The sequence below is a fragment of the Halichoerus grypus genome, chromosome 5 (assembly GCF_964656455.1).
Source record: "Halichoerus grypus chromosome 5, mHalGry1.hap1.1, whole genome shotgun sequence".
In the NCBI taxonomy this organism is placed as follows: Eukaryota; Metazoa; Chordata; class Mammalia; order Carnivora; family Phocidae; genus Halichoerus; species Halichoerus grypus.
This window is the reverse complement of record NC_135716.1, coordinates 130,546,452-130,566,698: the sequence shown is the minus strand read 5'-3', so window position 1 is coordinate 130,566,698 and position 20,247 is coordinate 130,546,452. Positions and strand designations below refer to the sequence as shown.

General features: G+C 38.5%; 1 protein-coding gene and 1 long non-coding RNA gene across 7 annotated transcripts in view; one reads left to right on the top strand and one right to left on the bottom strand.

Moving 5' to 3' along the window:
* Positions 1 to 20,247, bottom strand: part of PTGER3 (prostaglandin E receptor 3) — a 188,225-nt gene that overhangs the window by 12,529 nt on the left and 155,449 nt on the right. The gene's annotated exons all lie outside the window — the stretch shown is intronic.
* LOC118554064 (uncharacterized) overlaps positions 15,537 to 20,247 on the top strand; it is a 75,925-nt gene continuing 71,214 nt past the window's right edge. Inside the window, exon 1 of the long non-coding RNA XR_013448118.1 lies at positions 15,537 to 15,959. This is a non-coding gene — a long non-coding RNA (uncharacterized LOC118554064). The remainder of the gene's footprint in view (positions 15,960 to 20,247) is intronic.

Below are 20,247 nucleotides of genomic sequence, written 5' to 3'. Positions count from 1 at the left end.
AGAATTAATGAGTAGCTCACAGTGTTAGGGAACAGAGAAACATTTACCAGCAAGGATAATGTAATAAGTGCAATTTGAAAGGCAAATCACGGAATGTGGGCACTCAGAGTGGGGAGGGATTAATTCAGCCTAAAAGATTTCTATTGATCCTGTTGTGGTGTCTCACAGAAGAGATGAGATTTGAGTTTAACAGGCATCTAAGGGGCTGAAGGCTATGCCAATCAGAAAGAACAGCAAAGGTATAAGATCTCATACAGCAAAGTGTGTTAAGGGAATAGCAGGAAATTCAACAAAACTCCAAATATTTATGCAAGAGCCTCAGAAATATATTTTGAAGAATTCTTAGCTTGTAAGAATCGAAAACCATTCTGTTCAGAAAAGCCTTGCTAATTTCAAATTTTGCTTAAGTAAAAAATATCCTTTAGAATACATTTTCACTCTTCCGGTATCAGCATTAACAGCGTCTCCATTGACACTTACATTTTAATAATTGTCACAAGCTGTAAGTGTTGACTACCTGTGACTAACCACAAACTCTCATCATATTGGATATAATTTTGCCTATATGTCTTTGAAGAAATGTCTAGACTTTGTCAGACTATTTACATTTCAGTTATGAAATTCAATAAAATAAGAGGGTAACTCAAATAGCACTGACTAATGTGAACTGATGCAATGAGAATCTTTCCAGTTCCATGAGCAAAAAAATCTTCCCCGTATGGTATCTGCTGTTTGCAGTCTGTTCTTCTCTCAGAATAGTTACCACTCATAAAGCTTTTTTTTTTTTTTTCATACAGAAAGCAAAACTTTCTCATTCCTTAACATTTGTTTATACCCCAGTGGAATTCTTTTCCTAGGTTCAAGTTTGTGTGAGCCTGGAGGACATCTATATTATAATACCTTACATGTCTTACATGTCTTCCTCCCAGCCCTGAATAGATTGGATCTTGAGGGAAGGGATGAAATCTCACCCATGTAGTATTTCCAGTATCTGGCACTTAGTAGGTATTTTATCAATGAGAAATAGATGAATAAGAATAAGTGAATGAAACTAGAGAAAGCCCCACTGATCTGAGTATTATGAATCTAGAAGAAGTATAACTTAGATGTTTAAGAAAAGAGATTACCTGAAATGTTGGGATTTTATGGAGTCAAAAATAACCCTCTCCTTTTTACCCACTCCTGAGTTTGTAAAGTAAGACACATAAAACAGATGGACATTTCTTTTTTTTTTTTAAAGTAAGTTATATTACTGATAAACTGTTTAAAGATAATGATTTAAATTTACAGTAAAAATAATTTTCCAATACTTTATCTCAGGATTGCATAGACTTATCTCCCAAGTTATCAGCATAGCTGGACACTACAGAGCCCTCCCATAGGAGTCTCCTTACTAGTTGGCAAAGAGAAAATTAGATGTATTTGTTCATTCTAGAAATACTAATCATACACCTATTGTGTTCTAGGCAATAGAGCTATGATGTTGAATAATTTCTGGGCTCACAACGTTGGATGGAAGTGAATAGGTGACTTCAATATAGCATAATGTAGGGCACTAAGGGAGAACAGGAAGAGCTCAAAGCCTGGACTTAGAAAACTTCAGGAATGTTTCCTATGGGGTATCCAAGATGTGGCTTGAAGGAAGAGTAATAGCTCTCTAGTAAAAACGAATGTTCCAGACCAAAAAAAAAAATAAATAAATAAAGTAATGAAGCATAAAGAACCCTTTTTTTAAGTGATTGGAGGGTAGAATATGAATGGACAGAGAGATGGAGGGAAGGAAGAAAGAAGAGAAAAAAGAGTATGAAAACAAGGCATAAAAGGTTGGTAGAGGACAGTTCAGGAAGGCTTTGCAAGCAATTTTAGGTACTTTCCACTGGACTCTCTCCTAAATGCAGTAATAGTTAACTGAATGGTTTCCAGCTGGAGAATGACATGTTATTTTGTCCACTTTGTGAAATATGTTAGGGAAGATGGCAGGAGGATCATTTGGGAGACTTGAACATCAGTAGAGGCAGGAAGATTGGAGAGAAGTAGACAGATTTGAGAAGCATATAGGATGCACTGTCAAGAGGAATTGGTGGCCGGTCAGCTGAAGAAGGAGGAGTCAAGCCCAATGCCATTGTTCTCTGGCCTAAGTGGAGAGTTGATGTGCCATTCTCTAATCAAAGTAAGATGGGGGGTCAAAGAGGGTGATTTAGGCCTATGATAATGAATTAATTTTTAGATTGATGAGTTTGGGGAGTCTGGGGATCATTATTGGCAGTAGGATATATAGAAAAATGAAACACAAATATAATCTGGGCTGGAAATAAAGATTTGAAGAACATTAACAAGATGATAAGTTGATCCAGGTATTGACATTGCAAAACCTAAAATGGAAGAAATACTGAAAAACTAAAATACTCCACTGAAAGTTAACCCAAGATATAAAAATGATTTTGAAAAACAGATCCTTTGGAGAGTAGTTTTTACAAAAGATTCAAGTATTCCCCATGGGCAGTTATAAAGCAATCTATCTGCAAAGGTACATTTAGTATGTAATATGGGCTAATTGCCATGGATTTATTTGCTAAAGGTGGTTTTGGTTTGTTTGTTTGTTTTTCTCAGTTACAACTGGAAGAAAATTTCTCCCATGTTCATTTTTGCTCAGTATATGATTTGGAACAACTCACTACAATTAGCAACTTCAGTTCAGAACATTGCCAGGATTGAAAAAGCAAATTGGGACATGTCCTACAAATTAAAATGCATTGCCAAGTATCTTCAGGGTGCCTTAGCTCTATATGATTAGCTTCCCCATTCATCATGTGTTCATGCAGAATTTTACCATTCTGTCTTCAGAGAATACAGGTGCCCAATAATCAAGATGTAACTGAGTTAGAGGATTCTACTGCTGGAAGAAAACTTAGAATCTACAAAAGCCAAACCTCATTCAAGAATTATATATCTTGGAAAAATCTTTAAGGCTGTTTGGGGCAGTTTGCAACTGTGGGTAAAGATCCATTAGTGAGCTGTGAAATCACTTTGGTAGGTTACTACTTGCTTGTTTAAAAAACTGAAATAGAATAAAAATAGAGTAAAATAGACTAGAATAGAAAATACCAAAGCATGTCACACATGGAACAGGTAAATATTGTTTTGTGGAAAAACAAGCATGGATAGGACTAGAGAAGAAAAGCATTTTAGTGACAATAACAACCTGAGTAAATGTGGGAAAGTAAGAAAAAATAAGGAATGTGTGGGGAATATCAAATGGCTCACGATAGTTATTGTTGAATATAAATGCAGATGACTTATGAGAGATAAAACTGGACCATTACCGGAGCCCATATTGCATTGGGTCGTGAAAAATATTAAGGAATTAATATGTCATTCAGTAGGCAACAGAGAATCATGGAAGGTTTCCGATCAGGGAATCAACATGATAGAAAGTTTAATCCTAGAGCTTTATGTAAGGTCACCCTGTACAGAGATCAGGTAGCATTTGTAGCAATAATTCAGACATAAGGAACTTAAAATCTATATGTGCCGAATTTCTTCCTGACTCAGGGCTTTCTACGGGATGTTTCCTTTGTCTGGATGCTCTCCACCATAGCTGCTATCACCACCTTATGTTTAAGTTATTTTCTTCTAGTCTTTCATATATCAGTGAAATTTCCTCTCTCAGAGAAATTTCCTGACCTTCAACACTAGGTTAGGATATAGATCACACTTACAACAATCAAATAACTAATGTGCGATTATTTAGTTTCTGTATCATCTGGCAGAATGTAAGGTCCGCAGCAGAGGGAATTTGTCTTGTTCAAAGCAATAATCTCAGCAATTAGAGTGGTGCCTTTTACACTGTTGATTATTAATAATTTTTTTGTTGAAAAAATGAAGGAGTGTTGATAGTGATCACAGGAAGAAAATTAAGTGCAGAGGACATTGTAAAGGAAAACTCAGCAGGACCCAGGGATTTACTAGGTATTGAAGCAAGGAAAAGGAAAGAGCCAAAGACTCTCATTCCTTCTTTCAACAAGCATTTGTCCCATATACTGTCTATGTCAGGCACTGTGCTGGACCCTGGGAAAATGGAGATGAGTAAGATATAACTTCATAGTCAGAAGTTAGAGCAAAGTCTTATATAACACTTACTATATGCCAGGTACTGTTCAGAGCACGTGATATACAGTAACCTGATAACTTCACAAGGAAGGGACTATTATCATCCCCATTTTATAGATGAGGAAACTAAGGCAAAGAGAGACAAATAACCTGCCTAAATTCACTCTAAGTGGCAGAGTAGGGATTCGGTTCCATTTTCTTAATTACCCTGCTTTCCTGCTTCTCCAGCCTGAAGCAAGGAACACAGACAGGTAAGCAGATTGTCACAAAGTGACATATTAGTATATGCATACAGAAGTAGCCCAGGGAATAAAGTGTAACTATCTATTAGAAAGGGAGGGTCAAAGAAGGCTCAATAGGGGAAAGGGACATGGAACTGAGTTTGGGGGATAAATTGGAGTTTGCCATGTGGGAAACATGATGGAGAGAGCACTCTAGGTGACACCTCTTCAAGATCAGAAAGTATGAAATAACATGATGTTTAGGGGGACCTACAATAAGTTTGGAATTTCTGGAAAATTCCTGGAAGCAGAGGACAACAAATGAGGCTAAAGAGGTTAGTGGGAGAGGTTTGTCTGCTATCCTAAGGAGCTGAGACCTGATTCTGAAAGCTGTAGGGAACACAGAAACATTATAAGCAGGAGGGGTGGGTAGCATAAATACAAGATCAGACTCGCTTATTAGAAATACTGTGAAGCTGATAGACTGAGAGGGTGAGGTAGAAGCAGAAAGACAGATTAGGAGGCCACTGTAATCAGCCGGGCAAGAGATTATGGGACTAATTTAAGGCAGTAATAGTGGACACAGAAAAAAAAAGGATCTATGTATGCTGCAGAACTTGGAGAGGCACAGATGTTGGGAGAGAAAAGGAGAAAGTAAGGTCTTTTCAAGTTTCTTGACTTATAACATCAGACAGCTAAAGGGTGGATGGGACAACTAACCAAGGAGAGGAGGATTTCAGAGATTAATGATGGTGGATTCCATCTGCAGCATGTGTCATTAGGGATAGCCTGACTTTCTGTGTAAAAAGTGTTATACGCAAACAATGAATCATGGAACACTACATTAAAAACTAATGATGTAATGTGTGGCGATTAACATAACATAACATAAAAAAAAAAAGTGATATACTCAGTAATGTGGGGTCTCCACTAAGTAAAATGTTTGAAGTTCATCATGGAAGCCATGAGTGTGAATAAAGTCACTGAGAAGGAACAAAGCAAAGATTTGAGGGCTGAACATAGAACCTTGGGGGATTGATCATAGCAGGGGTGGGAAGAAGAAGGGGAGCCAGGGAAGTAAAGTAAATGTGACCAGAGAGGCAGGAAGATATTCAGCCAATGCATCACACATCACAGAAGCAACCTCTCCATGACTGCCATCTGGCAAATTCCTATGTTTGTTTTTCCATGCTCACTACTTTGGAAAGGTTTCCTTGATTGCCCTTTTCATGTAAATGATTCTTGTCCTTTGTTACCAACTGCTTTGGAAAGGTTCCCTACTTTGGAAAGGTTTCCTTGATTGCCCTTTTCAATGTAAATGCTTTTTTTTTTTTCTTCTTTTAATTTAATTTAATTTAATTATGTTAGTCACCATACAATACATCATTAGTTTTTGATGTAGTGATCCACGATTCATTGTTTTCATATAACTCCCAGTGCTCCATGCAGTAGGTGCCCTCTTTAATACCCATCACCGGGCTAACCCATCCCCCCACCCCCCTCCCCTCTAAAACCCTCAGTTTGTTTCTCAGAGTCCATAGTCTCTCATGGTTCGTCTCTCCCTCCGATTTCCCCCCTTCATTTTTCCTTTCCTTCTCCTAATGTCCTCCATGCTATTCCTTATATTCCACAAATAAGTGAAACCATATGATAATTGACTTTCTCTGCTTGACTTATTTCACTTAGCATAATCTCCTCCAGTCCCATCCATGTTGATGTAAAAGTTGGGTATTCATCCTTTCTGCTGGCTGAGTAATATCAATGTAAATGCTTCTTGTCCTTTGTTACCAACTGCTACTTGTGTGTAACTTGCATTTTATAGAAACTATCCCCTCACATTTCTGTCTGAACATCTGTCTTAATGTTTGACTGTAAGCATCTTGAGGACTAGAATAATAATCACATTTCCAATAGAAGATGCTTAATAAATGTGTGTTGAATGGAACACTTAGGGAAACACTAGGTACCATTTAGACTCCCTCAGAAAGGGCCAGTACAAAATACATCTAATTCTATTCCCACTTGATGTTCCTAGAGTATGGTTACTTGCAGTTCTCAAAATAACTCATGTTGATCTCTTGTCCTGGAAAACTCATCTCCTATTAATTGCCTAGTAAAGTCCTACTAATCTTCTTTCAGAGCCCAATTACATCTTCCAGGAGGCCTTTGTCACTGCCAGCCCAGACATCAAGCCACCATCAAAGCCCCCAGATGCAAAAGTTAATCATCCTTCTTCTGCACAAACTTTGTCTTATGCATATTTCTGATTGCAATTTTTTTTTGCTCTGACCACACACTGTGGTTCTGATGCGTTTATCTCTGTGTCTCACATCCTAAACTGTGAGCTTCTTGAGTGAAAAACAAATGTCTTGAACATCTGTGGCTCCAGCAGCTATCACAGAAGCCAGCACATGGTGGGTTCTTGGGAAATGAGTGAGGAATTGGATAGTTCACATCTTGTGGCCATTACGTGGACTACCACTAGAGGGCACTAGCAGCTCAATCAGACTGGAAGTGCTTGAGGTGTTCCCACAGGCTGAGACTTGGGGACAAGGCTGTTTGTGAAGGTACCAGACCTCAAGCCTGGACTTCTGTATTTCACCAGGGCAGCAGGACAGAAGGTGGTTGCTCTTACTTCTGCCTCAGCTTCTCTGCACTGAATACCTTATTGGATTTCTAATTACCTTCTCTGCCTCCATGCTGACATACAATGTGTTCCGCTTACCACATCAGGTGGGTCTAAGGAACAGCTTTATTCAAGTCTTCTTAGCATATTGTACAAGACCCTGTGCACTTGCCCAACCTGCCTTTGCAATTGTATGTCTGCCCCTGGTCCTGATCTTCCCCGGTACTACAAAGGCTCAAGAAACGTTTGTTGAACTGTGAAGTCATGATTTTTCCACCAGGGGCCATTAGGTAACAGACTGAGACTAGTGATTAGTTCCAAATGATCTGGGCAAGATAGAGGAGGGCAAAAATGAGGAGACCCTGAGGTCAAGCTAAGATTTCTGAGGTAAATGCACACTTGATTACCTAGTAGCTGGAGCCTTATCTGACCTTAAACTGGTTTTACTGTTTAATCCCTGTGTGGAGTCATTCAATTTTTAAGGTGCTATTTTTAGTTTATCAAAAATTAAATATGTTCTCCCCTCCCAGATTCCAGTGGAGAAGTATATCTGTCATATTAAGATACTTTTATCAAGTTCAATAGCCTTCTTGTCAAAAGTTTGTTGCAGTTAGTCACTCAGAATTATAAATATCTTTAGTCTCAGATGTGGTTGTGTTGGAGGAAGGGAGGGTGAAAAATGAGGAGGAGAAGAGTGGCAGTTGACTTTTTAAAAACTGCCATGTTAAGTGTTTTGAGTTGCTTCTATTGTTCTTCCTCAGGATTTGAGGTTTATTGAAAATGCTGATCTGAATGGGTATGGCCCCATGTTGGTAAAGTTGTGAGGGGTGGTTGGTGTTTTTCTTGGCCCTGTGTTCATATTGTTTTTTCTGCAAGGGATAGTGGTATTTCTCTTGAAGAACTATAAATAACTTATTTTCATCTTGTAAACAGTGTGCGTAACTGATGGTGTTTCCCTCTGTGCAGTGGTTGTGTTTGTGCAATGGCTGAAAGTTTTGTCTCACTTCTAGTAGACTCATTTTTCAAATTGAAAAAAATAGCAACCATTATTGAATACTTAATACGTTCCAGACACTGAACCTATGTGCACGTAATCCTCACTACTTATAGTAATTTATGAATTAAGTTCTACTTTTATCTCCATTCTATGGTTGGAAAAAACTGAGAGAGGAAAAATTGAGTAAAGTGCCCAAGGGTTACTCAGCGCTAGTTCTTTGTGATGCCAAAGTTTGGGTGGCAGGTATGACATTCAGACCACAAATACAGATAAATATAAATTCTCTCATTTATTTATTTATTTATATTATTTTTTAAAGATTTGATTTATTTATTTGACAGAGAGCGAGAGAGCACACAAGCAGGGGGAGCAGGAGAGGGAGAAGCAGACTCCCTGCTGAGCAGGAAGCCTGATTTGGGGCTCCATCCCAGGACCCTGGGATCATGACCTGAGCCAAAGGCAGATGCTTAATCGACTGAGCCACCCAGGTATCCTTATTTATTTATTTTAGAGAGAGAGTGAGAAAGCGCATGAGTGGGAGGAGCAGAGGGGGAAGGAGAATGAGGGGAAATGAATCTCAAGGAGGCTCTGCAGAGCCTGATCTGGGGCCAATCCCAGGACCCTGAGTCCTCTACCAGAGCGGTAACCAGGAGTCTGACACTCAATGGGCTGAGCCACCCAGGCACTCTTCATTTACTTATTTTTATAGAATTAACCAAAATTGTTCTCTAAGTTTGTTTTGCCAGGGTGGTAGAAAATTCAATCTAAATCACTACTGGAACTCACCATACCATGGAGCTGTGTTATGGTCCTAGAGTTAGTTGTAGGTAGTACCACATCATCTAAGAGGCAGTCATTGGTCTCCTTACTGAGTACCAGTGAGATTCTCACTGTTCTAGACTATAATTTGATCCTTCTGACCTGGCCACCCTCCTGTTCCATCTCACATTTGAGTCTTCAAAGCGGATCTTTGTAGTTTAGAAGTTTGGAACTCCGGTGCCCAGGGTGCCACTCTCACGGCACATCAAGGAGACATTCCCGTCATGTGCCACCTCCCTGGAAGGCTGTTTTTGCTACTGAACAATGTGTGGTCCCAGACTTTGACCCTTTTCCTGAGTTTCTCAAAATTCCTCTCTACTCTCATCCTCAGGGTAATAGTAGTATAGTTTCTTCAACAAGCTCTCACTTCACACCACAAAGAGTCCTTCACTTTAAACATCTTTTGTTTTCCACTCTGCAAAAATCCCAGAGGCTAAGAAATAACAAAGGTCTATCTGTGAGATAAGAAAGTACAGGAAAAATAAAGGTAAGCTAATATTCCCATAAATTGTTCTGGCACATGCCTTTTTTTTAAGGTTTATCAGATGGGTTAGTCTGAACTGATATGAATTGGCTAATGAGATATAATGAGTTTTGATGACTGTGTCTTTCTCTGAAAATCCGTTTTATAGAACCCATTGCCAGGAATAGTAGTGTTTCTCTTAAACCTCTGGTTTATTTTTATGTTATGGATACCCTGAGTCATATGGCAGGCATTTCCCTTCCTGTAGGTCTTTTGGAGACATTTTGATCAGCTAAGTGTCTGTGTATTCTAATATTCCTAAGAAATACTTTCTAGGCTGAAATTTTTGAAATAAAGAGAGATTTGTTTTAAAAATACCCACATTATCATATATGTCAGGACATGGTGGGGAGGGAAGTCTAATGAAAGTGGTCTCTGATTCAGTCTTTTAAAAAAGAATTTTTAACATTTCTCTTTTTAAATATCTAGATTTTAGATTTTTATGTTTAACTAAGAAATATGGTGTTAATACTAAGTAACACTTGTTTAGACCTGATATCACAAGTGTATATATATATATATATATATATATATATATATATATATATATATATACAACCCAAGAACATATAGTGCCTTCATCTTTGTTTCTTAAGTATTTGCTTTTCCTCCATGGAGTTGGGGGGAGGGAAAGTCAGCCCAGAAGGCACAAAATTGTGCCTTCCAGCTGGAAGCAAAGCACAGTATGGATTTGCATATACTTACACCTCCTCTGCCCCAAGGCAGCTCCACAGACTTGAACCTCCCCACCCTTCAGAACAGGAGAGAATTGGATTTATTTCCACTTAAGTTCCTGGAGGTTGCCATGTTCCCCGTGGGCACTCAGTATTGACTAAATTGAATGTTCCTTGTGTTATCTTCCTTTCTCTCTTTTTCCTTCCCTGGTCCTCTGGCTATTTCTTGGGGCCTTGACAATTTATATATAAATATATATTATTTATATATATATATATTATATATATATATATATATATATATATATATCAGTGTGAGGCCTCTCTATTTTAATATCACTTCTTCATGTTTGTTTGTTCTGTGTCTGGGTCTTTTCTCAGTTTCTCTTGGAATCGCCCCTCTCTGTTTTCTTTCTCTGAGATTTCCCCTCTGTTCTTCCACTCCTCCTCTCCATCTCTCTGTCTCTCTCTCTCTATCATACGCACATGCACATACCTTTCTTTATTTGTTTTTGCTCCCCTCCTAGAGTTATCATCTGAAGGGGTTCAGAATAAGCTTCCCCAAAATGTGCTACTTTGGCATGTAGATTCTTTGGGCTCAAGTCAGTCAAGGCCCAAAAGACTCAGGAAGAGCTTTTTACCATCCTCTTAGCTACCTACAAGAATTTAGATAGAGGGCCTAGTGTAGGAAGAGAGCAATCACCAGATATAACTACAAGGAATATGGGGCAGGGTGGTAAACTGGGGGGGAAGGAAGTGCAGGAGGGCCTGAAGGCCAACTTTCTGTGTCCCATTATCTCTGCTTTGCATGGCAAACATTTGTTTACCACACATTTGCTCTTCCCATTTTCCCATGAATTGTCTTTCTCCCCTTTGATGTCTCAGACTCTTACCCCCTTCTCCTTAGTTCAGGATGACATATAAGCCTTAGTTGCCTGACTGGTTGGGGGTCTCATATTGGGACTCTCCATATACCCTCTCCTCCATATACCCTCTTAGATAGCAATGGGACTCTCATATGTATGCAATTAAATTTGGGACTCTCATATGTATGCAATTAAATTTGTTTTCCTCCTGTTAATTTTTCATATGTCAATTTAATTAGTAGACCAGCCAAAAGAACCTAGAAGTGTAGAGAAAAAATTTTTCCCCTACACATCAAAAATCATTGCCTTTTTTCAAGAAATTCGACACATTTGAAAATTTTTTTATAAATGCTCAGAATAATTAATTTTACACTTTTTCCCCTTAAAAAGCATTTTCAGTCCCTAAATATGAGAATGCGGGAAAAGTGAATTCATTTATATTAACCACAATATGGTCTAAGTCATGTAGAGTGATTGTGTCAGCTCTCTTCTGAATTTTCTGTTTGCAGTCTGCCCGGACAGCACTGCATTCCTCTGCTCTTTCTGACACAAATACAGCGACATTTCACCAGGCGACTATTAGCCTAGAGGGAATACTAACTTCCCCCTTCCCCTAGAGTTTATATCCCATTCCAGTAATTTGGCCCCAGATACTGGCACAGAAACACTGGTTGCATAAAGTCCTTGGAGCCTGATACTTACTTTTTGTCCTCTGTGCCTCCAATTTTAAAGACTAAAATGGGACACTGGTTTGCTACGACTTTCCTACAGCCACTTTCTGGTGAAGATTTAAAGGGTGTGATCAACCTCCTCTGGGGTTTCACACAAGTTACTGTACTGCCTTGGGAATTAAAATTAATCCTCCAAACATCACTGGTGCCTGGAAAGGTAACAAACTAATTGCTATCTAAGAGGGTATATGGAGGATTGAACTTTAAAGTGTCCCTGGTATGGATAAACTATAAGCAAAACCTCTGCCCTTATGTTTAGGAGAAAAATCATATTTTCTTTTCCCTTTAAGCTCTCATTATTGAGAGCCTAACATGTGCCAAGCACTTTTTGCAAAATATCTCATTTACTCTTTAGAGCAACCCTGCAAGTTAATATGATGACCGCCCCCCCCCCCGCCCACCAATTTGGCAGATGAGAAACTGAGGCTGTTAAATGACTTGACAAAAATCATAGTAGAGTTGGAACTTGTTATGTATGAGTATGAGTATTTTTATGTTATTGAAGTCAATTTTTATGCCTAGAAGAGGGATACACAAGATTTTTTTGGTGCACAATTAATATTTAATTTATTTGAAATCCTTATTTTTCTTAAGCTTGTATGTTAGTTTACAAATTTAATTAAGAACTCATAAATCTAGCAAGTCTTATCATTATTTTGAAGGAATACTTTACAACTTAATTAAATTATTTGAATATTTAGCCACATTTATCAATGTGATATATTTTTATTTCCTTTTTAAGTACATTGTGTGACTTAACAATCTTCCCAATAACTTAAGTAGTTCTTACAAATCTAATAAATTAAATTTATAGATATGGTGAACTGCAGGCTCTCTTAAATGTTCCAAGTGAAATTTCAATCTGAAATTAAAAGTCTAAAGCAATGAATCAATTACTCATTTTTAACTTGAAATTATAAGGTTAGGCTGTTTTTCTAATAGACCTAATTTTCTTGACCAGTAAAATAATTAAACTTCAAAAATAAGCACAGATTCCTAAATGCAGATATTTTAGGGCTAACTTTTATATTTTGGTTTTCTTATACATAACACTAAATTTTGCTATCATTAAAAGATAAGGGGGCGCCTGGGTGGCTCAGTTGGTTAAGTGACTGCCTTCGGCTCAGGTCATGATCCCAAAGTCCTGGGATCGAGCCCCGCATCGGGCTCCCTGCTCGGCGGGAGGCCTGCTTCTCCCACTCCCACTTCCCCTGCTTGTGTTCCCTCTCTCGCTGTCTCTCTCTCTGTGTGTGTGTGTGTGTGTGTGTGTGTGTGTGTGTGTGTGTGAATTAAATAAATAAATAAAATCTTTAAAAAAAAAAAAATTTTAAAAAAGATAAGGACACAATATCTCCCCAATAATTTTGATGTTACTTTCCTCAAGTAATTTTAGGGGCTGCCTTCTCAGTTTTCTGGGGTTTCTTAAAAACATGACTGGACCCTTATCTGCTTTATCTGTAATGCCGTTGGGACACATTGAGCCTTATTTACGTAGGTCAATTCTCTCTATGGTAGACAGCATTCTAAGATGACCCCAAAGATTTCTGCCCCTCGGTGTACACAACCTCTATAACCATCTCCCCTTAAGCATGGGTAGAACTTGTGAACATGAATTATCACCCCTGCAGTTGTTATGTCACATGGCAAAAGGAGTTTCCCAGATGTAACGAATTTCCATATGTAATGAATTTGAGTTCGTCAAAGGGGAAAAAATTTCCTGGGTGGGCCTGATTTAATCAGGTTCAGGTGAGCCTTAAAATAAATGAGAAGTAGTGACAGCACTTTCCTGCTGGCCTTGGAAAGGGACTTTCAAGCCTCAGATGAGATCATAGCCCTGGGTGACACCTTGGTTTCAGTCTGATGAAACACTGAGCAGAAGATCCTGCTAACCCACACCCAGAGTCCGCCATAGGAATTGTGAGATAATAAATTTGTTTTGCTTTAACCTACTAAGTTTGTGGTGATTTGTTAGAAATGGATAAAAAGCTAATACAGTCTCTAACTGGGGTGCTCTCACCATCTGTGTGCTTCAAGGTCAAATTTTACATACTTAAATCTTCTGTTTACTAACAGAGATCTGAACCCACTCCCACCACCACCACCCCCTAGGCTGTTGTCCCTTGATAGAATTTTGCATCATTTGCTACTGCTACCTGAGATATTTAAATATCTTCCTAACTACAAGAACTCTGTCGAATTTCTAAGTTCCTGTAGATAGTAACTTGAGGGAGCTCCTCTGTGTTTCTTATATTCTTCCTGTATTTGGGCCATAACTCTTCTAGACAGTACAATGACATCCCACTAAATTCTGTATATCTTTCATCATTTTGTCTAACTATTCCAATGTCAGTTTCTGGAAAACACTAGATTCCAAATCTATGATTCTAGAGTCAGACTCCTTCTACTCTTCCCTTTAGTAAACAAGGATAAGCTAGGTTTTGATGAACAGTCATGAGTGCTGAAATGATATTGAGATTCCTATTGTCCCTCACCATCCTGAGAGCATTCTAAAATTTCTCTGACTTGTGCTTCTTGGGTTTTCTCTGGTTTCTCTAACAAGATAGTAATTATATTCTAACATCATCACTTACTTAGTCCCTCAAAAATGTATAATAAGCCTTCATCAAGCAATCCTTAAGTCCACTTGTGCATTTATTCATTAAGCTTTTCTCTTAACAGTACAATGATAGCTGATCCATAATGCACAATACTCTGAGACGTACCAAGCATAAGAGATAAAATTCCTATTCCATAAGACTTTATGACCTAGCTGGAAACAAGGTATGGATACAAAAAAAATTCATAGTTTTGCAAACAAAATAATTTATGTTAAGTGATACATGTTAAGTGATATCACTGGTAAAAATAATAAGTGGAGGTATAGATGAGGTTAAGTTAAAAAACTTCATGGAGCAAGTAGAGTTCAAGTTCATTTATTCATTCAACAAACATATATTTAGAATTGCTGATGTGTCAGTCACCGTGTTAGGCTCTGAGGGTCCAAGAATAAGGCACAGTCACCCTCTTCATCAAGCTTACATTGTAGCCAAGAAAACAAAAACATAAGAAAAGTATGAGGACACACACTATGATAAGCACCATTACAGTGGTGTATACAATATATAATGCAAAGCAAGTGGAGAGAGGGATTGGGCTGGAGATGGGAATGGGTGGAAGTCTGTGGGGAGGGACCATTTCAAGAGGTGATATTTTTGCTGAGCCTCATAGCCTGAATAACACTTGCCTTTTGTTAGCCGTTTCCTGCACAACAAGAACTGCCCCCAGGCTCTTTACACTAATGAACCTCATATAATCCTCACAACAACTTCATTCGATCAGGGATATGATGGCAGTGGGGAGTAATTCCTGAAGAGGACGCTAAAGTCATCCTGTCACACCTTGTCTTCTCCTCCACCACTGCTCCAGTCAAAGCTATCCTCATCTCTCTCAGACTTTGGCTGAAGCTGCTCTCAGCTGCTGCCATGGCCTTACACCTGGTCTCTTTGTGATCTTTTAAAAACACCAATCAGATAATGTCGGTGCTCTGAACAAACTTTCCAGTAGCTTCCCATCTCACTGGCTTTAAAACCCAAGGTTCTTACCATGGCTTTCAAGATCCTACATGATTTTTAAGATCCTACAAGATCTTCAACTCCTATGACATCATTTCCTACCACTCTCTCCTGACTCCATCGCTCTACAGCCCCCTTTCCCTCTCTTTGCTGCTCCTCAAATGTGCCAAGAATGCTCCTTGCTGATCCTCTTGCCTGGAACACTGTCTCCCAGATATTGGCACACCTCACTCCCTCCTCCATTCAGGTCTCTGATCAAATGTCATCTTCTCAGAAAAGCCTTCCTGACTAGCCTGTGGAAAACATTACCCACTCTCCTTTCCAGTCCCACATCTCTGAATCCTTACCCTGCTTTCATCATGACTTTTACTGGATATTTTCTGTCTTCCTCAATGAGAATAAAGGCCTTGAACTTTATACAGTTCTTTATCCCCAGTGTGCAGCACAAAGGCTAGCACTAGAAGCTCAGTAAATATTGTTGCATTTGTGCATTCATGAATGAATGAAATGACTTGTCAACGTCACACTCTGGGTGTTTGGCAGAGCCGGCCTTTGGATCCAGTCTTGCCTAATTCCAGACTCCAAGTTCTTAAATACTTCTTACTCCTGAGGAAGAAGAGGAAGAATAAGTTGACACTGGGGAAAGCTGGAGCATACAGGATGTGAGAAAGACTTCACTTTCCTGAAGGTGAAACTAGGAAGATGGTTTGGGACAGACCAGGAAGGATCAGGAAGTCTTGAAAAGAAGCTCACAATTTCCCCTGTGGACATGGAGAGAAGGCTTGCAGCATGGTGTTAAGAGCCCCTCTAAATGCTAATGGTAAGAGCTTGAGACTGTCTGAACTGCGGAAAGGGCATTTATATACACTCTAATGGCACTCAGATTTTTTTCATCTCCATTAGATTTCTACAGAACACTGCAATCTAAAAGGGACCAAGTGGAGAATTTAGTAAATAGATTCCTTCTTGGTATTTTTCACACCTGACTTGGTATAGACTTTTTTTTTTAAGATTTTATTTATTTGACAGAGAGAGAGTGTGAGCACAAGTAGGGGGAGCGGCAGGCAGAGGGAGGGGGAGAAGCAGGCTCCATGCTGAGCAGGGAGCCCAATGTGGGGCTCGATCCCAGGACCCCGGGATCATGACCTGAGCTGAAGGCAGACTTTTAACGACTGAGCCACCCAGGCACCCCGGTATAGACTTTTAAAAGCTGAAGTTTCACATTATGGTTGGATTTGCTCTCCAATCTCTTTTGGTGATCATTCTGCATATTGTTAATCATAATTATTATACTTCTTTTTTAATGCAAATGTGTATATGTTGTCCTTGGTCCCTGTTGAGCAGCATCCTTTTATTTTTATTTTATTATTATTTTTGTATGTGTATATGGTGGGGTAGGCAAGGGGAGAGGTGAGTCTCAGGTTTCTGAATCCATACGTCCTGATATTTCTTATGGCCAGGGAAATAATGGAAGATGGTTTCTTTTCAGTTCAATTCTAGGTTCTTTATATGATGGATTTTGTTTATTGCTCTTGATACTTATTTTCCAATGAAGTCCCTAAGTAATTTCTCTCTGTTTTTAAATTTCCAAAGTTTTGTTATCCTCTCTGGTGCATTAGAGAATATGAATGTGAGCTGCCTGATTTATGTCAGCTATTATTTTCTATCTGGGTGGCTATGCTAGGTTTCATAATATGCCAAAGCTCATATTCAAATACAGACTATAGGCCAGCATGTAAACAAGAGCAGAGAAGTATTTTCTTTCTTCCACTGAGTAACTCAAAATAAGGGTGGGAAAAGGCAGCTTCATATGGGTTTAATCCTGGCTGGAAAACAATGAAGCAACAACACTGTCTCTTTCGTTTTGGTGGTAATCAAAGCATGCAAAGCTGTGGCTGTTGACCCTTTGAAAAGCAGCAGAACTGTACCATGTATGCTGGCAAGCAGCACCCTGGCCTTCTTCCAAGCTGAATAGAGAACAGCCCCAACCAGCCCGCTGACTGAGCAGGAAAAGCAGCAGCACCGTTGTGTTGCAGGAGACGCCTAAGAGGGATGAAGGGCACCAGAGAGATAGCTTTTTATGCTCTCAGGCAGAATCAAAGCTTCGGAAAAGCCACCATGCAAAGAATCAATACTAAAGGCCCAGAGAGAACCACAGATACAGGTAGGGAAGCTCAGGAGTGGCAAAATATATGTTGACCCTCATTTTCCAGTCGGCCTCCCAGGCTTTTAAAATCACTGGAGATGCTGGGAAAGGGGCATGTACTCTTCTGTAGTAAAAAAGTAGGCCTTGATTTGTGTATTTGGGATTTTTTTTTCCTTGTGATGGAGGAACATGGGATATGGCAGTGCTGTTGTTTACCCATGCATTTGTGCAAATGAGGAAAAGGCCCTTCTTCCTTAGAGACCCTTCCCCCATCTGCCCAGCACCTTCGTGTTGTGAACATCATGCATGTAATTTGCAGCCATCTGAGACAGAGTGAGCCATAGTACACTGCAAGAGTGTGGGAGGTTTCTTAGGAAAACAAAATGCTTGAGAGCTCCTGAATTTGTCTAGTGTTTGAGGAAGTTTTCCCGCTTTTTTTATACCACCTTCACTTAGATTTACATGCGGCTGATCTACTACTGGATCTAAATCTGTGCTAAATCACCCCTTTGCAACATGCAAATTAACCCCCCAAAATCTAAATCCAGTGCATCAGGAGAATTTCCACTTAAGGTTGTTCTGCTCCATCTTGTTGGTTTATATTTTATTTATGTTTTGTTAATAATAAATGTAATTATTTTATTTCTCTGTTGGACAAGTTTAGTTTGAAGGTGCAAAGCCAATTATTTTAATTTTTTAATTTATATATAAAGATTAACAAGGCTTGCTTTCAGAAAAAATTAAATTACTAAAATAATAAAATAAAACAAGAATCACAATACAAGCCCAATAATATGTCAAATTAAGTGTTCAGATCAGGTTCCTATTCTAGGTGAGTATATAATTATTTGTATAAAGTTTATGCCCTATGGTTTTTTTCTTGCATTGATAATATATTAGATGATTCCTGATGTGATATCTTGATAAAACCTTGAGCCGAGAAGAAAAAAATGTCAGATTACTAACTTTCTCTTGAAAGCCCCAGGTATCTGTGAAGACTCCTTCTTAGGCTCCTTCTCTTGGGTTAGTTTGCTTTCTTTACTGTTAGGAGTTACCTTCTATTTTACCTAATACCGTAGCTCTTTTCATGTCCTTCATCCCCAAATGTCACTCTTGACCTTTACTGTGTGACTACCTGAAGTTGTACACTAAGCATGCATGAATTCTTCTTCACTCTTTCAGAAACTTCATTTGGTGCTACCATTTCAATTCACCTCAATTCAACAACTATTTCTTGATAAACTATTATATACAGACCACTAGACAAGGACTTTGAGGGACACAAAGTTGAAGGAAAGATAAACCTTGTACTCAGCATTCAACAGGCAATAGCAACAATGATAATAAAAACTGGCATTTAACTTTTATTCAACATAATACTAGAAGTCCTAACCACAGCAATCAGATAAGAAAAAGAAATAAGAGACAAAGAAGAGGCAAAGAAATATTGTAAAGAAGAAGTTAAACTGTCACTGTAGATGACATGATACTATACATAGAAAATCTTAACAACTCCACCAAAAAACTACTAGAAGTAATAAATGAATTCAGTAAAGTAGCAGGATACAAAATTAATACCTACGAATCAGTAGCATTTCTATACACTAACAACAAAGTCACAGAAAGAGAAATTTAAAAACAACACCATTTACAATTGCACCAAAAAGAATAAACTACTCAGGAATAAACTTAACCAGAGAGGTGAAAGACCTGTACTCTGCAAACCATAAAACACTAATTAAAGAAATAAAGAGGGCACAAACAAATGGAAAGATATTCCATGTTGATGGATTAGAAGAATTAGTATTATCAAAATGTCCAAATGACCCAAAGCAATCTACAGATTCAATGCAATCCTTATCAAAATACCAACAGCATTTTCCACAAAACTAGAACAAATAATACAAAAGTTTGTATGGAACTGCAGAAGACCCCAAATAGCCAAAGTAATCCTGAGAAAGAACAAAGCTGAATGTATCACAATCAAGATTTCAAGATATACTACAAAGCTGTAGTAATAATCAAAACAGTATGGTACTGGCACAAAAATAGACACATAGATCAATGGAACAGGATACAGACCCCAGAAATAGATATATGGTCAATTAATCTTTGACAAAGAGGCAAGAATATACAATGGGGGAAAGACTGTCTTTTCAACAAATGGTGTTGGGAAACCAACATCTACATGTAAAAAGAATGAAACTGGACCACTTTTAACACCATACACAAAAATAAACTCAAAATGGATTAAGACCTAAACATGAGACCTGAAACCATAAAAATCCTAGAAGAGAACACAGGCAGTAATTTCTCTGACAGCCATAGCAACATTTTTCTAGATGCGTCTCCTGAGGCAAGGGAAACAAAAGCAAAAATTAACTATTGGCACTACATCAAAATAAAAAGCTTTTGCATAGCAAAGGAAACCACCAACCAAACAAAAAGAGAACCTACTGAATGGGAGAAGATATTTGTAAATGATATATCTGGTAAGGGGTTAATATCCAAAATATATAAACCAACTCAACACCAAAAAACAAGCTATGGATTAAAAAATGGGAAGGGGATGATTTTTTTTCCAAAGAAGACATACAGATGGCCATCAGACACATGAAAAGATGCTCAGCATCACTCATCATCAGGGAAATGTAAATCAAAACACAATGAGCTATTACCTCATACCTGTCAGAATGGCTAAATCTAAAACACAAGGAACAGTTGTTGGCGAGGATGTGGAGAAAAAGGAACCCTCCTGCACAGTTGGTGGGAATGAAAACTTGTGCAGCCTCTGTGGAAAATATTATGAAGGTTCCTCAAAAAATTAAAAATAGAAATACTATAGTATATTCTTATCATTAGTTTACCAATAAGAACCCTGAAGCTTGTAGAGGATAAGTGATATTCTTAAAATCAGAAAGCCAGTAAGTGGTAGATTGAACATAGTAAGGAGCATGTGCCA